Source organism: Aythya fuligula, chromosome 5 (assembly GCF_009819795.1).
Source record: "Aythya fuligula isolate bAytFul2 chromosome 5, bAytFul2.pri, whole genome shotgun sequence".
Classification (NCBI taxonomy): Eukaryota; Metazoa; Chordata; class Aves; order Anseriformes; family Anatidae; genus Aythya; species Aythya fuligula.
Genome location: NC_045563.1, coordinates 50,520,612 through 50,537,306, shown reverse-complemented (window position 1 = coordinate 50,537,306; position 16,695 = coordinate 50,520,612).

The following is a 16,695-nucleotide window of genomic DNA, read 5'->3' as shown; positions in this document are numbered from 1 at the left end:
ATACTCTCATGGTTTGATCAACTTTTGTTGCCATGGTAACTGTATGCAAGAGTTTCATTAAGTATTTTGTTTCTTTTTTCTTTTTTCACATGATAAAATGAAATCAGTAAGAACATTTACTTAATGACTAAATAGCAGAGGACTTTTTATTTTATGTTTTGATCTGTTCAGATGTCAAAATTTAAATGTAAGCTGAAAGTCTTTACTTTGATTCAATATGCCATACAATTAAATTAGCAGAAAGCCTAATTAACTATTTCAATCTGGCTGCTAATCAAGTAATTTGGTAACTCTAACTTTGCAGTTGAAGTTAGAGGACAGCTGTTTTCCCCACTATTTCATTAATTTGTTGCACTCCAATGGTGGTAGACCTAGTATATAATCCAAATTATGTAGGCACCAAAGAAATGATTGTGAACCAGTACAACTTTTACATATTGCATGGGTGAAGACTGAGGTCTTGTTTTATTTATTCAGGTGAATAAATGGCAGCAAGCAAACATAATTACCAGTATAAGAAACCAAAAGCAAGCAAATGAACAACAACAATGACAAAAAAAACCACCTACTACCACCAAAAACAAACAAACAAACAAACAAAAACATACGCTACTACTGTGACTTGTTTTCTCACTGGAAGGTGACATAAGGCAAACAATTCTAGTTGTCACTTAAAATCAGTTTAAGAACATGAGGTGTGTTCAAATTTATCCTATATATATATCTATATGTGTGTGTATACACATTTGATAATACACTAACTATAAAATGATTATGGGATCTTATCAGTTCAACAAACACTTGATGGCTAGCTCCTATCCGTTAAAGCAATAGCTATGAAGTTGATTTATTTATGAGAAACTAAATAGAAAATAAAACTCCACATTTGAAACATCTGTGGATGTGAAAAGACAAAGGAAGAGCCACCAGATGGATTACAGTCTGGTTGCCTATAAACAATTTTTCATCATTTTTACTTCTCATACTTCTTCATGAGATCTGAGTATAAGAATCAGCTTGACCTCTACCTAATTATTTCTTTTGTACCTAAATTCGTTCATCTCCCCACTTCTTACCCTCTTCTCACACTTATCCATTCCATCTTGATGAAATATCTAATAGGAGCCCAGAAAACTGTACTAAATTCCTTGAACTTTGAGGAAGAAGTTAACTTCAATCACAATGTCCATTAGTTTTTCTCAGCATCTCGCAGGTAAACAGGTTCCAGGAAGAGATATCTGATCTCTCCAGTTTAATCCCCCAAGGTCCACACTCACATGGTCCTGCTTTTCCAGTGCCTTCTAAGCATTTTTCACAGAGACTGGCCCAAATTCATTTGCAGCATGATTAAGGTAGGAACCTGGATTGAAATCATTAGGTCCTACAATAGTAGGTTCACAACCCACTGTGAAAATAAACTACTTGTCTTTTCATACAATGTCCACTTCTGCTATGTAATACCATTATTTCTCAGCTCTGCACACTACCCTCATTTTCTAAAGAGACTAAATATTCCTGTGACTGACAAGTGGGCCATTAGTAATTTGGCATCTGGTGCTTCAGACACTGAATTTAAAAGCAGGATTTATACACTCCAACCTGCCATATTCATTCTACCATACACTTATGCCCTGAATGAAAAGACAAGGCTGAATTAATATGTCAGTTCTGTGTCCATAGCATTTGTGTTGCTGGTTCTTTTCAAAGAGGAGAAAAAGACATAATTGGCAGCATGCATTGCAATGACAAAAAAAAAAAAAAAAAAAAAAAAAAAGTGGACATTTCTAATTCAATTATATTGTTTTAAAACATCCTTCAGGATGTTCAACTCTGTCAGACATTTTAACCGCATAATTTGAGGGATTCTTGGTAATTTTACAGACTTAAAGCAATGCATGGGTCATTTATAATTCCTGAAAAGTCACGGGTATAGTACTTAATAACAGATTAAAATTTGCTAAGTTTTAATTGATATTGAAATATTATTTTAATCTTGTTAATCTGGAATTGGTGTCATCCTTATCTGAATTTAAACAGTTCATACAGAGACAAAAGTAAGAATGTGGACTGAAAAGAAAACCAAAGTCTTCATGAAACTTTCAGAATGAAGAGTTAGGAGGACAGAACAAAATATGTGTATAAGAACTAAGAAAAAAGTAGAGGTTGCCCCTTGTTTTTTTGGCTTCCTTCTTTTTCTAGATCTGTGTGTCCTGAGAAGCTGCCTGTGGATGTGCTGCGCTCCTAATGGCTGGCCTGGGTGCCATCCAAGTCTTCTGCTGTTCTTCGTTGTGCGTTTGTGCACAGCTATTCCAGCTTGTTCTCTGTTCATACTGTCCCTAGTGCTTATACTACAAATCTCACTACAATGCGAGCTAAGAGGTTAAAATTTCTACCAAAGTCTAGAATTAACACCTTACTATTTTAAAGAGGCTCTTATCACCCGGGAAGGTAGGGAAAAATCACACTACTTACTCATCAAGTACCTACTAGGTTCTGTACAATTCATGAACCAGATTCAGTGGAGACTCTCATGTACTGAGAATTTGCCATCAGTCTGGTAAAAGTGAAACAGAACAAAAACTCAAAAATGTCAAGCTGTTGGGAAGAAATGAAGAATTCTGTCCTGTTTGAAACCACAAGCTGTGTAATAGGAAATGGAAGCTTGTAATGCCTTGCTGGAGCAGCACCTAAAAATCCCCCACTTTCTCTCATCTGAGAAATCATTCAAGTTATAATCTGAAAGTCCTGTAGCCAGAAAGAGAATGAAAAGAGAAACTGCTAAGTAACTGAAGTATTACCATCCCCCTAGAAGAGGAAAATTAGACACTTGCTTTTCTTCCTGACAAGGTATGCTGATAACTGAATGCAATATGAAATGCTCTATAGTCTAGAATTCTTTAGGTTTTGCAATTCAATAGCTGAGCTACAGAACTACATTATAGGGTAATAGGACCTCAAGGTTTTTCTTATTCAAGTTTAAAAAAAGAACAGTAATTGCATAAATACTTCACCCTGTTATATCCTGAATCATCTGTTTTAGACTGCATTGGATACTAACTTCCCCTCACTTCTTCCCCCCTTCCCCCTTCTTTTTTTGCCCTGTAAAGAAAGAGGAAAAAAAAAAAAAAAAAAAAAAAAAAGCTTCTTGGTTAAACTTGTCTACATTTCTATAACTTTATTTAGTTTTTATTTCAAATAACTCTTACAACTTCAGCATAAAATAATTTGTTTATCTAAACTCCTTCAGTCTAGAGAATGGGTTGAAAGCCTCTCTAAGTGTAACCCACTATGCACATTTAGTAACATTTCACGTAACTCATTTAGTGAGAAAGATCCCCTGTGCAACCTTTTGTAAACATTTTTGTGTATCAAAGAGATCAGTACCAGTATTAACAGTGGTACTGGCAAGGCAAAGAAAAAATGAATGAGACATTTTAAAACTCTGCATTGTTGTGAGGTTCGAATCAGTATGATAGCAATTCCCATTTTACCAAGTTAGCTGTCTATAGCTAGCATAAGGGTTAATATGGATGCATTTTAAAGAACCTTAAAAACCAACAACAAACAAACAAACAAACAGTATTGTTCATCTGCTTCTAGCAATAACAGAGTGTGTGATTTTTTTCCATTCAAAATGCTAAATGATACAATGTATAGTTTAATTTCACATATACTTCAGTTTGTTCTGGAAAGGGAAGAAAATCTTGTAAATCCCCTTTTATGGATAGTTCTGTCCTTTTTTTTTTTTCTAAATCAAATTTAGATTTTTTATTTCTTTGTCAGTAGAAGAGGTAGTTACTTGTGATGAAGCCCACCTACTCAAGACATCTATTATAGGAAGAGATGAATCACTACTTGTTGTGCCTTTCTTTCTGTTGACTATGGATGAAGCATAAGGGAGTAGTCATCTAAAAATAAGACATCTGATCTAAGCTAAAGTTAGGCAAGAGGAATCCTAGGATAGATAGCTAAATATGTATTATAATTTAGTCCTTAAAATACAAAGCCATATTGGAAAATCTAAACGAGGCACATTTTAAAAAATATGTTTTTCATTGGATATTAGACATCTAAATATCTTTCAAAGTGAAAATGCATCAGGAATGTGTCCAAAGCCAGGACTTGTAATACCTATAAATCATAAGTGTATTAGGTAGCATGTCGATTTATTAGCATGCTTTGAACCCAAATATATATTGCTAATAAAAGTATATTGCTATTTTACAACACTGTGATAGCATAGCCAGTCACAATGTATAAACTTTTAACATAACTGTCTGAGCAATAGGACCACCAAAATGGCAAAGAAAAACAGGTGTATTTGCATACAGAAGGCATCCAAGTGACCAAAATTGTCTAAATAAGGAAAAAATAATGATAATGGACTGTAAGCTGGGGGAACATCTACCCAAAGAAACAAGAAAGTTGATGAGCAGAAGAGGAGACCCCATGTTTGTGAACAGAGATCAACAGAATAAAAATATCAGGCATAAGTAAGGGAAATTGAAGGAGAAAACACAAATTGCATGCCCCTCTTCTAATCAGGTGCAACCAATTGTTTTTATTTTTATTATTCTACATTACTTGGAAAGTAATATTCCCAAAACAGATTACTTCATGTTGCATAGCAAATTTACTCAGTAGAGGCAAAGCTTAAAGTGTCAATAAACTGGTAATAAGGAAGCATGTGGTAAAATGCATTTGACAGGTTGGTCATTCTGCTCAGTAGCAAGTGATGAGATTCACAAAGGCATACATATAGTTTGTGGGAAGATAAAGAGGCACAAAACGTAGTGCATTTTAGTTTTATACAGCCTTTTAAAGCGATTGATGACTTAGGAAGCTGAACGTACAACCTCCCACTATGCTCAGTAGCTCGGACCTTTGCCGTTGAGTTGAGTTTTAAAATACTAATCAGTTTAAAAATGTGTGAGGCTTTATTAAACACATTTTTCAAACAGTTGCAGCTGTAGAGGGTGAGTATTCCACATCCCTAGTGTTTACAAAATAGCCACTTTCCTATTTATTGGCCTTCAAGCTTTGTGATCATTCATGGCTGCTAACCGAGAGGTAAGAAACAGTAATCTTCCTTACCATGCACAGTCATCACTAACAGGAATAAGAGCTCTTCATTTTCTCAAAGGTAGCCTCTCTTAAAGAAATCTGGCAGCAAAACTATCCTGACATAGATGATCTATGACATAGATGATCTGTGATGAACTATCCTTACACAGATGAACTATCTCTAACAGCAAAGTTACTAGTTAACAATTTTTTTCTCTTTCCTATTATCATTACCAAGATAGAAAAAGATATAGGATAGAAAAGAAACTGTAATTCTTGTTGTACTTTGCCTTTAGTAGAACCTATTATTTTAGTCACCTGTGTTACTGCAAGGTAAAGAAATACCCATTTGCCATTCCTGAAGAGGAATGTGGCTAAATAAATGAAATGTGAAGGCTGGACAAAAGGCTTGATTGTGCTCGCATTAATGGCACAGTGCAAGAATAAAGATAACCAATCAAAATAGCTAACTTGATTAATAGGAAGCAGGGAAAAAATGTCACTCGGCATTCTTATTGCAAGTGTGCAAGAATATAAATTAAGTAATGTATGTATCAGGGAATTAGCTATCACTGTTGGAAGTGTTTAGAAGACTGATAAATCACATATGTATTAAATTTTAAAACACAATTTACTAAATGCATTAATTACAAAACATTTGTATGCTATATTGGTTGTGGGCATACAATACGATAAAAACTGATAGCTGGTGATCATGGTTGTGGTCCTTTATGGTTCACACCTTGATGGCAGTCACATTGCTCATACTTAAAATATTTATTCATCATATCACAGTCTTATGAAGTACCTATATACTGCTGTTAGTAACACTACTTTACTATGCTCATATTTGGGTTCAAAGCGCATCAATATTAATTATACCCTGCTTAGTGAAAAAATCTGTAGACGTCACAGGCCTCTGCTTTGGCTACACTACAGTTTAAACAGACTGTGCAGTTCAGTAGAGAATCAAAACCCAACATTTCTGAGGTGCAGCAGTTTATTCCCCCGTACTGTATTTTCTGGTAGTACTGAGGACTTGGTCTGCCAGTCACTATGGCAGATTCTGAAAGTTTAACGCTGATGATATTTTTTCACTAAAGCTAGCTGCCACCTGCATATAGTAAATGTAAAACTGCAGTTTCATTGCCTTGCACTAGCAGTCCTGCATTCATGGTCACAAAAATATAATGGTACCGATTTAACTCAAACATTGCCAGAACCAATGTCCAATTCTTTTTTTTTTTCCATTAAATATATAGGAACTATAGTCTGCGCTGCAAGGAAGGTTGCTCTATAATCTGTATTTTGTACAGATACTGCTTCAGCATAATGAACTCAGCTCATAGGATTCTGTGGAAAAGCAGTTTCCTGAGCCAAAAGTTAAAGATGAAAGGAAAGTTGTTCCTCATTCCTAGGTTACTGGTTCCATTCTAGTGGGTGGCACCAACAGAAATTTGGTCATGAGTTAAATCTTTGTATTTGGTATCACAACTGCATGATTTCTCTTAGGACTGTCCTTAGGATCTGTGCTGTTTAAAGAGGGCAGATTGACTGCAGGATACTGAAGTCTGTGTCTCTAGGTCTGGAATAAACATCATGTTTCATACATGATAATATGTTTGCTAGAGAACATATCTAGATATGACTAGAGCATAGTTCTTCAGCCTTTCTACAACCAATTGCCCCCATGCAAGAAGACAAGCAAATCCTAAATCAAGCAATAAGCCTGCCTAAGAAGTTGTATAGTGGCCTATCCTGTCATACACAAACTCCTATCATCTATATCTGGATAGTAGTTTTTGATTATACATGTACCAGTAAGTATTATAGGAGAATAAAAGAATATTGAGGAAGAGCAGTGAAACAATTACATACGCTCTAGGGAGGAAACAGAGGAATGGGAAGTTTCAGGCCTTGTTGAGAGCAGAGACTTTGTGCTAGGCTTGGTGTGACCCTACGGACCAAACCTCCTCACAGTCTGCTTTGGGCTCCACTGTCACAGTCAGCCTTGAGTGTCTCATTTCTTCTAGGGACTGATGGTTAGACCAGATGATATTGGAGGTCTATTCCCACCTTAATGCTTCTATGATTCTATGATTCTGAGCTCTGCAGATTTAAAGGTCAGTTACTGTTGATTTGGATTTTCCAACTCTAGAGTTGGCTTTCCGTTTTATTTATTTATTTTATTATTATTATTATTATTTTAATTTTCAAGCTGTGCTGCCCTCGAGGTTCTCCAATAAGACTAGTATTTTGTGACATACTTTTTATAAAGTATGCCTTTGTGTATGTGTAGTAGTAAGCCTTGGAAGCTAATACCCCTGGAGCAATTCTACAGCTATAAAAGAGACAGATTTGGGGTGTTCCAGACTAGGAGTTGTAAGTACTTGCCAAGAGCTTCCACTATACGTGAGTTATACTCTCAACTAATCCATGTAAGACGAGGCTTTTAGACTACTGTGGGAGTCTAGGAAAAGTATATCACTAAACTAAGTTCTCCCAGTTTTCTTATCACCATTTATGTCAAACATGCAAATTCCTCTAACTACACTTCTGGAAACTTCAATTTTTATTTATTTATTTTTAATAAACTGTAATCATAAATTCAACAGTAAAAATAGGTCATACCTCAGTCAGAATTTGCTTGATCTCAGTTTGGCTCTGCCAGGGTCTGAAAATGTATGTCTTCAGCAACAACACTTTTTTTTTTCCACCACATGCCATAATAATGCTTACAGAACTCAAGGTCTGAAACATACAGTTGGTGGAAAACACATCCCTGCCATGATACAGAAAACAAACAATTCCTCCAACCCAAAATGTCAGTCAAAACACATCCTAAAATGAAATTGATTTACATTCAAAGTACTGGAAAATATATATATATTTTTTCCTAGAGTCAGTAATTCTGCTTGTCCCAATAAGTCAAACTGAGCTGGAATAAAACACTTGATTAACCTAGTACAACATGGCAACTTTAAAGAATGGGTGTGCCATGCTATTATTCGTAAAACTTTTTGTGTGTGTGTGTGTGTGCACGCGCAGTCTAGATTGGAAATAGCTCTGCATCAAAGGAAAGAGAATGCCAGAGGCTCAGAGGCTCATAAGGTCAGCTCTTTTTTTTTTATTATTATTTTTTTATTTTTCTTTCCTTTTTTTTAAAAAAAAAAAATAATCTGTTGTATATAGAGCTTGCTAGTTTGGCAGTGATACAATATGTGCTCTTATGATATAGAGAGGAAATCTGCCTGTTTGTCTCAGTGTTTATATTTATATAGTTGTTGCTCAGCCCTAAAGCTGTTCTTTGAGCTCATTTGAGATCTCCAGCTAAAATAAATGTCACACACTGCTGAATTATTACAAAAATAATTCTGTTTATTTACAAATATGACAACAAGCTGGTAACTTACTGAGATCCTCCAAAGGATTTTCAATCTTTACAGAAATGCATTCCAGACAGAATATTTCCACTATCCCTGAATATCACTTTCTAGATTCAGCTATTAACCACTTACCAATAGACATGTCCAGTCTTAGTATCTCCATATTATGATGGATATAAAGGACATTATCAAATATTGAGAAAAGACTGTTTATAAAAGATAAAATCACTCTCTCCCTTTTCAGTTTTTATGACCATATTGGCAGCAACTTTTATCCCATCTTCACGAGTGCAGTGGGATTCAAACAAGATGTGGAAATGACAATAAAAACAGAGAATAAGAGTTCAAATTAAGTAGTATATGTTAAAACAGCTATGATGACACTGAAATGCAGGACATTTTTGCTTCGTGGCAGCATTTTTATTATAAATGATGATTTCTTTTGCACACATAACAGAAAATCCCTCTCCTAACACACATACTCATATTTTTCCTTTTCAGAAACAGTAAAACCAGCAAAATGTTTATCATCAGCTCTACTATCAGTATGCAAATAAATACAAAAGCACTCTAAAAGCATTGAAAAAAACATCTATTTATTCAGTATTTCTCATAGCAAACTTTTTCTTAATGATGTTAATTACCCAAGAGAGATCATGAGATTGGAAAAAAAAAATACTAATGAGTAAATTATTGATTACATAAATATTTTGGAATATTCACTACGGCTTTAACCACAGATGACCTGTTCTGAGATGATTTCAGCTGATGCAATAATTTCATAAAATATTTTTTGGTGCTGATCCCACACAATATGTGGATAAAGCTAGACTAAATCAATTACAGCTATCAACCATTATTGATAATTAGTTTTTTAAATATATTTGGTATTATCCAATATTTAAGCAGTCCAACAACACAATCATATTCCAGCCTAAACAAACTGAGAACGTCTTTCTAGGCAGGTGGAATTTTCTCTTCTAAGAGTATCTCAGCATCCTAATTTTAGCCTCATTTAGATCAATATTTTAACCAAGGAGCTTTGAGTGCTTGGGCCAGGTTACAGTCTATTAGCAAATTTATGTGTAAACTATATGGTGACCACTGGTACTGCATTAAGTATGAAGTATCATTTTCTCTCCAGAAAGAAAAAAAAAAAAAAAGTAGTAGTAGCTCAGGACTTCTCTTTCTCCATTAAAAAAAAAAAAAAAAAAAAAAAAAAGTAAAAAGTAGAGGCAACACATTTAATTTACTTCAATAACTTCAATATTTGGCATGTTTCTGGGAATGACTAAACTCTTCATCTGTGATATAGGTTCTTTTGTGGTGAAAGGAGAATGAAATAAATAACCCTTATAACTATACTAGAGTACAGACAGTCTATATATTTTTTCAAATCAGGAAAATATTACTTCATGAATGCCAGAGGTATGAGTGGAAAGCAGATTTCCTGGGATCTGCCCACGTATCAGCAAAACCATCAGGTTTTAAGCCAAATTAAATTGCAGGTTTTAGAGTACCTTGGAGGGGAAAAAACAAAACAAAAGAAAATAGTGCTTATCTATACTTATAAACTTCAAAGATGTTCTAAGGTGGCAGAAAAAAGCATAAGCACAATGAGGCAGAGTCAGAAAGTGTAAGGATAAGTGCTTGTCTCAGTGCCTCATTAAAAGAAATATGAAGGCTACACACAACATCTCCTAGTAAGGTCAGCTTCTAAACTCTGTAGTTGAAATTCTTGATGCTAACTTATCAGGACCTAAGTCTATCAAATTGTCTTTCTGGTCCTCTGGAGGACCTCTGGACTTGCTCAAACCTGTGTTAACACTGAAGGTAAAAGAAATAGAAAATATGGTAAAGAATTTATTTTTATAATAACTGGGGTCAATTGCCCTCCTGTCTGTTTTAGCTGAAAAACAAAACAAAACAAAACAAAACAAACAAACAAAAAAACAATCAACTATGATGACATTTTATTTTTTCTTATGACGTCATAAAATGCAAAAACATTTTTAACAATTCTGTAATTTAGCAACTATGTAAAAGAGAGACATGGGGAAAAAGACAATAGTTAATCTGATTTGTATTTCTAGTCCTGCCATTCCTCAACTAAATTTAAAACATACACAATAGAAAAAAAAAAAAAAAGATACAGAAAAGTATATAAGAAATTTATGTAATGATATCCTTAAATTCATATACAGTCTACCGACAGAGAAATAGTGCTTCATGCCTAAACTGCAACAAGTGTTTTTGTTTCGTTTTGGTTTTGACCGTCTGAACCCCAAAACGTTTTTCCAATTTAGAACATCTTTTATGTCTTTACAGATGAACTAAATTGGGATTTGCAAAGATTTATGAGAATTTCGAAATTAAAATTAAAAATTTCACTTCAAAGTTTGCCAAGCCTATATAGAAGTCCGTAAACTTCTCTGTACTCTCTCTATATTTCTTATACAATTTGGGGTAAAGAACATAGTAGAGCAGATTTATGATTCTCTAAGCTGCAGAACAGACTTTTATCTTACAGTTAAGGAGTCAGATTGATGCTCTTACAAGTTGCTACTGTAGTTCCTTTTAATTGAAACAGACACTGCTGAAAAGAGAAACACAAAAAGGGCTGGAGTGGTGCAAGGTAATCAGAAGCTTGCAGAAATACAGGCTTTTTGAAGAGATTCACTGTTATTGCCTCAACTACTTTAAAATAAACAAGTGTACAAAGAATTAACATATGTAAAATCCTACATTAAAGTGAGATTGGCTCATTTAGAAGCAGTAATACAGCAGGAAAGCAGCCTGCAGCCAACAAAGAGCTGCACAGTGGGAGGCTTATCCCAGCAAACAACAATTCACACCTGTTAATTATGCTGAAAGGGCTTGCACACAATGCTAGGCATAGCATTTATCCATTGTTTAGAAGCAATACTAATGTAATCTCTTACGTTATTGTTATAAATTAAATGAGAGCTTAACATGAATCATTTCCTTGCAAATCATCAATTAACTCATCGTAGCATTTGCCAGGGGAAGCATAAAGTTCCAGTGCATCCTAAAGCTATGTAAATATTTCATCTTTACTGACAATTATAGTGAGATTTTTGGTGGTGGTACATCAAATCAATAATTTGGGGAAATTCCTATTCAAACCATCATATATATTTTTTTATTATTTAAAAACTAAAATATGTTTGAACTAAGAATAAAAAAGCCCTAAGCTTCTCACAGAGGTTTCACTTACAATTCTAACACTATCTAATTAGAAAGCATGTCAATCAAAATTGAAAGTTACAAAGCAATATTTAAGTAATTTGAAACCCATTCAAAATCTAACAATAACTTGATATACTCGAAAGACTGAAGACTTTCACAATTTCATTCTGCTTCATCATGTTAATGCTTGGAAGAAATACTGAAGACATTAAATGCTTTGATATTTATTCTTCTATTAAAACTATTTGATTAAAAATATTTTTCCTACCTGTACCCATCTGTATACCTAAAACAAGCAGCATTAGAAGTCTTGCCCCTAATCTTAAACTGTAGGATACTCACTATACTGGAAACTTCCAAAAGGATATTTCAGTACTGAAAGATTATATTTTCCAATTGCTTCTTATGTTGTCCTGAAGTATTATGCCTGACTATACACCCAGTCAATTTACACATTAGATAAATATGTATACAGTTGTCTGTAATAATCATACTGAAAAACTCATTAGGACAGAATAGAAACCACGCGTTAGAAAAAAAAAACTCACACAGGAATCAGATTAAAAAAAAAAAAAAAAAAAAAAGTTAACCAGATTATTAAGTAGATTTTTCTGTACTAGTAACTTATTGATAAACCAACATATTAAATTCATTTTATATACTCTTTAAAACAGGCCAGTGGGATTGCTAATGGTATTTTTTTCCTGTGACATATTTATTTCATAAGAATTTAAAAGCTCCAAATATGTAGGTATGCATGTAGTCTGCATCAAACCTCTTATGGGTCCAAGTAGAACCAATATTTCATTTCTGACACAGAGGTCATCCGTGGTCTAAAACTTATTCTGCAAACTTTTTACTGTGTTTTTACACTTCGAGCATGTTTCATTTCCCTTCCAAGAGAAATCAGAAGTTTCTTTATGGTCCTTTTCATTTGCCTGTTTTCTATCCACTCTCGTTTTCACAATAATACAATACCAGACACCCTCATCAGAGTGCATGCAGGGCTACAAATCACAGCAAGCATACATCTGGCCCCAGATTTAAGGGATTTGTTGCTTCAGTTGATTTTGAAGAGACTTCAGCAAGATCCTTCTTAAGGTGCTATAAGATTTGAGCTATGATATATATCCCTAATATATGGGGGAGGGGAGAGGTAATTTGTTACCCTTCAGGAAACCTTTTGTTTTCCTTTACTCAACACTGCTGATGAAAAAGTATGAATTCCATTTTCACTAGAAATGTCCTAAATGAGTTTTAGGTAAGTCTGGACAAATGAACACTCTGGTTTGTTCTTCTCTGCCCAGTTAAGGCAATCCCTGCTCTTCCTAACAAAAAGGCAAAGGGAGTTTGAGAGTAAGGTTCACAAATTTGAATCCAAATTAAGGGGTGCCAAGTCCAGAATATGAATGTTGCAGACAGCAGTGCAGAAACAGTGTGTTTTCACTGAATTTTCGCTAATTCAGATTTATTAAAACAAACAGTTAGTCTGAAAGTGCAATGACAGCAGAAAATCCCTGTTATGCAGTCACATCTCTCTACCCGATCTGGATCCCGATGGGTGTGACAGCGTGAAGAAGACTAGTATTAGTAACTGTTGAACTATAGCCTGAAAGGATACACATAGGAAAGAACTTACTGAGAACATGAGATGAATTTGCCTCACGTAGCTTTTGTCTAATTTTGAAGACAAGAATAATGGAAAAAATAATGCAATAGAACTAAGGAAAGAATACTAATGGAAAAATCTGATATACTGCCAGACATTTTTCAGAACCACCTGCATCAGAATAAGATATAGTAACATAATTGTTAGAATCTCTTCATTAAATCAGTCCAAGTTCAAATTCTATGTGCCCAGCCTAGCTAATATTACTGTTTTCGTTCAGTCATCCCTTAATCTAACTCTTCTTGCACTTTTGCTAATGTGCGTTAGATGAAAGCCCAGTACTTTTGGGGGTTTTATTTCATATATGGCCTAAGAAAGTATCCTAGTATCTGAAAAAGCTGTGCTTGCTGAAGACCCTTCAGATAAATGAATTCTTGAAAAATGCACAATGCTCAATATCACTTGCATGTCAATAAGCAGAATGCCCTTGCAGCTTTTTTTCACTGGCAGTTCTGATATCTCTGGGCTTGGGGCATAATAGATGAGATGTACTTGTGTTGAGAGCATTGAGATCTTTATGACAGAGAGCATGAAAAAGCACAAAATCTGCCCACACTTCACCAAAGAAACCTAAGAGACTCTTGGGTTTCCTGAGGTTAAAACAGTTTAAATTAGTTTTGAGCATTTTGCAGATTGTCACTTGTTCATCTCAATAGGGTGCAGATAGAGCTGCATGGCCATCTGTCCCTTGTTTCAGCTGCCAGCAATCAGCCACTTGGCAGGGCTGCAGCAAAGAACATCTCCATTATATTTAAAGACACACTGGACATTTTGCCGTGAGATTCCTGCCAGCAGTTCTGTATTTTAGGAAGCATCTGAGCAGAAGGAAGAAAGATGCAAAACTGAAAGAAGGTGGAGAGCTTCAGACTCAACTGTGAGTCTGAAGAATAAGTTTAAAAACACATTGAAGCCTTTCAAAGATTTTAAATGGACTTGTTAATTTATTAACAATGCATTTTTGTCCCTGCGTTTTAAACGTAAATCCAAACATATAATTAGATTATTGTTCAATGAGTGGGTTCTCCTGCCTCATCCTCAAAATAGAGCTGATGTGACAGCTATAGAAATCCAAGCCTTCTGAATCAACAAACTCCCTTTCCAAAATGAAGTGAAGTTATGTCTGAAGTAGATCAAAATGCAACCAGGAACTACCACTGGTATTAATTTTTGAGCTTTGTTTCCAAATCTGCAAAAGAAATAAAAGAAACAAACAAAAAAAGAACCTTCCCCATCACAAGAAGCCTCAAAACACAGCTAAATATTTCTGAATGTTCAGAGCATGACCATCAAGACATAATCCCAAAGAAGGAGCAATCTATTGCCTGTTAGAATTAGAGAAATGTACTCCCCTTTGCTCCCCTGAGTTTCAAAACATGAATAAAGTTGGAAAACTATGCATAAATGAATGACACAAATCTTTGTGGTAGCTGGGAACAAACACAGCAAAGGCATAGGACACTCACCACCTAATGAACATTTACCAGCAGAGGCTTTCAGGGACCACTATGTTGTTGGATTATAGGCATTTAAGTCTCCTTGGTCTTCAGTAAGCTTCAACACCTTTTGCCATGGCTTCTACAAATCATTTCTTAGACAAATACTCTGTGACTTGTTTAAAAAATGGCCCATCAAAGAGTTATTCTGTTGCACTTTCCACAATAATCCAACTACTTAAAACCAGTTTCCATAAAATTCCAGTCTAGTTTAAAATTCTTTCCCTGGGCACCGGTGGCAGCTGACAAGGATAACATAATTAACCTTGCAAGCAAACACGCTTTTTTGAGAGAAACAAAAACATGATTTCTCAAAGCTTAAATTTCCTTACCATTCCTGGAGACTTCTGGCATTTCTGAGAATTTCCTTAAAGTTCTCATGAACTTCTGTTTGCTCTCAGAATTTGCACTTTCTCTATCTGATCTGACCAAGTCTGCAGAGAGAAAAGGAAAAAAAAAATAAAATAAATTAAAAAAAAAAGAGCTTTATTTGTTGTTGTTGTTTTTGGTTTTTAAATATACAACAACCTGTGTTAGAGGCTTTCCCAGGCATGTGATTATGTGATCAGAGTTACCAAGGAGATGAACCTCTGGTTAGCTGCTAAAAGTAGTATCCTGAAGGAAACACAATTCCTGTTTATCATCTCATTTCCTTTACTCATACACTTTACATTGTATCTCCTTTTTATGCTCTCTTCTGTGAACACAAACATGTAATACCAGTAGTTCACAGACATCAAATTTACTGGTTTACTAGAATTCATCGGTTAAAATTCATAAATGCAAACTAAAATAATAATAAAAAAAATCATTAAGTAATTAATTCTATTTAGGGAATAATAAAAATAACAGGCTTCCAGATGATGTTTATATTTAACAGCATCAGAATGATTATGCTGGTTGATGATCCAGAGAATACAAGACCAATGAGCAGTAAGGTTGAAGCCAGCGTGGCTAAAATGGTGTCATTACTGTATAATAACAACATAACATATAATAGTAATAATAATAACATAGGATATAATCCTATGAGAAGATTTAGAAATTTGATGACAACCTGGAATCTTCAACCAAGTTTAAACTCACGGAGGCAGAAGTTAACATTTGAAGGATTTTGATTTCAGATTCTTTTGAGTGATGACTGTAACAATTAAAATATTACCACTAATATTGATGTGTAGGTAATTTCACTACAAAAACAACTATTGTTTAGCTATGAAAGCTAAATGCTAAATCTTAAATTAGGAGCCAGGACTGAAAACTTAGTTTCTTGTGACCAATAGTTTTACCAAAGTTAAAAGATTTCTATTTCTGTATCCATTTTTTTCTCTTCCACCAGCATAAACTAGCTGTGAAGTCTATAAACAGTAAATTATAATACCGTGCTTTGCTACCCACATGAAATGTGCTTTATCATCATTAAAGTCCATTTAAAATATGGTTGTACACATATGCAGTATTTCAAAATACCTTTAATAATAAATACGAGCAATAAATTGGTTATAGTAAAAACAAATGGTACAATGTAATTAGCCTACATCTCATAAGATTCACCCATCACTACTTAACAGCTTTGCAGCAAACAGCTTTGGTTTGTGAATTGCAGGCAACAAGAATAAGATTTAGAAAAATTGTTTGAATTATAGACATGATGTAAATAGCTTCAGCAGTTGGCATGAAAAGTTTGAATGATATTGTTTCAGATGTTACTGAAACAAATGACATGTTACAGACCATTTATTGAACGTTTTGGGCAGAAAAGTTTCACATCAAAGTTGAATAGATTTTGCATGAGGATTCTTAAAGTCAACCAACATGAGAAAACAGAACTGAGAGCTTTGAAAGAAGACAGAAAATGAGACTATTTTATGAT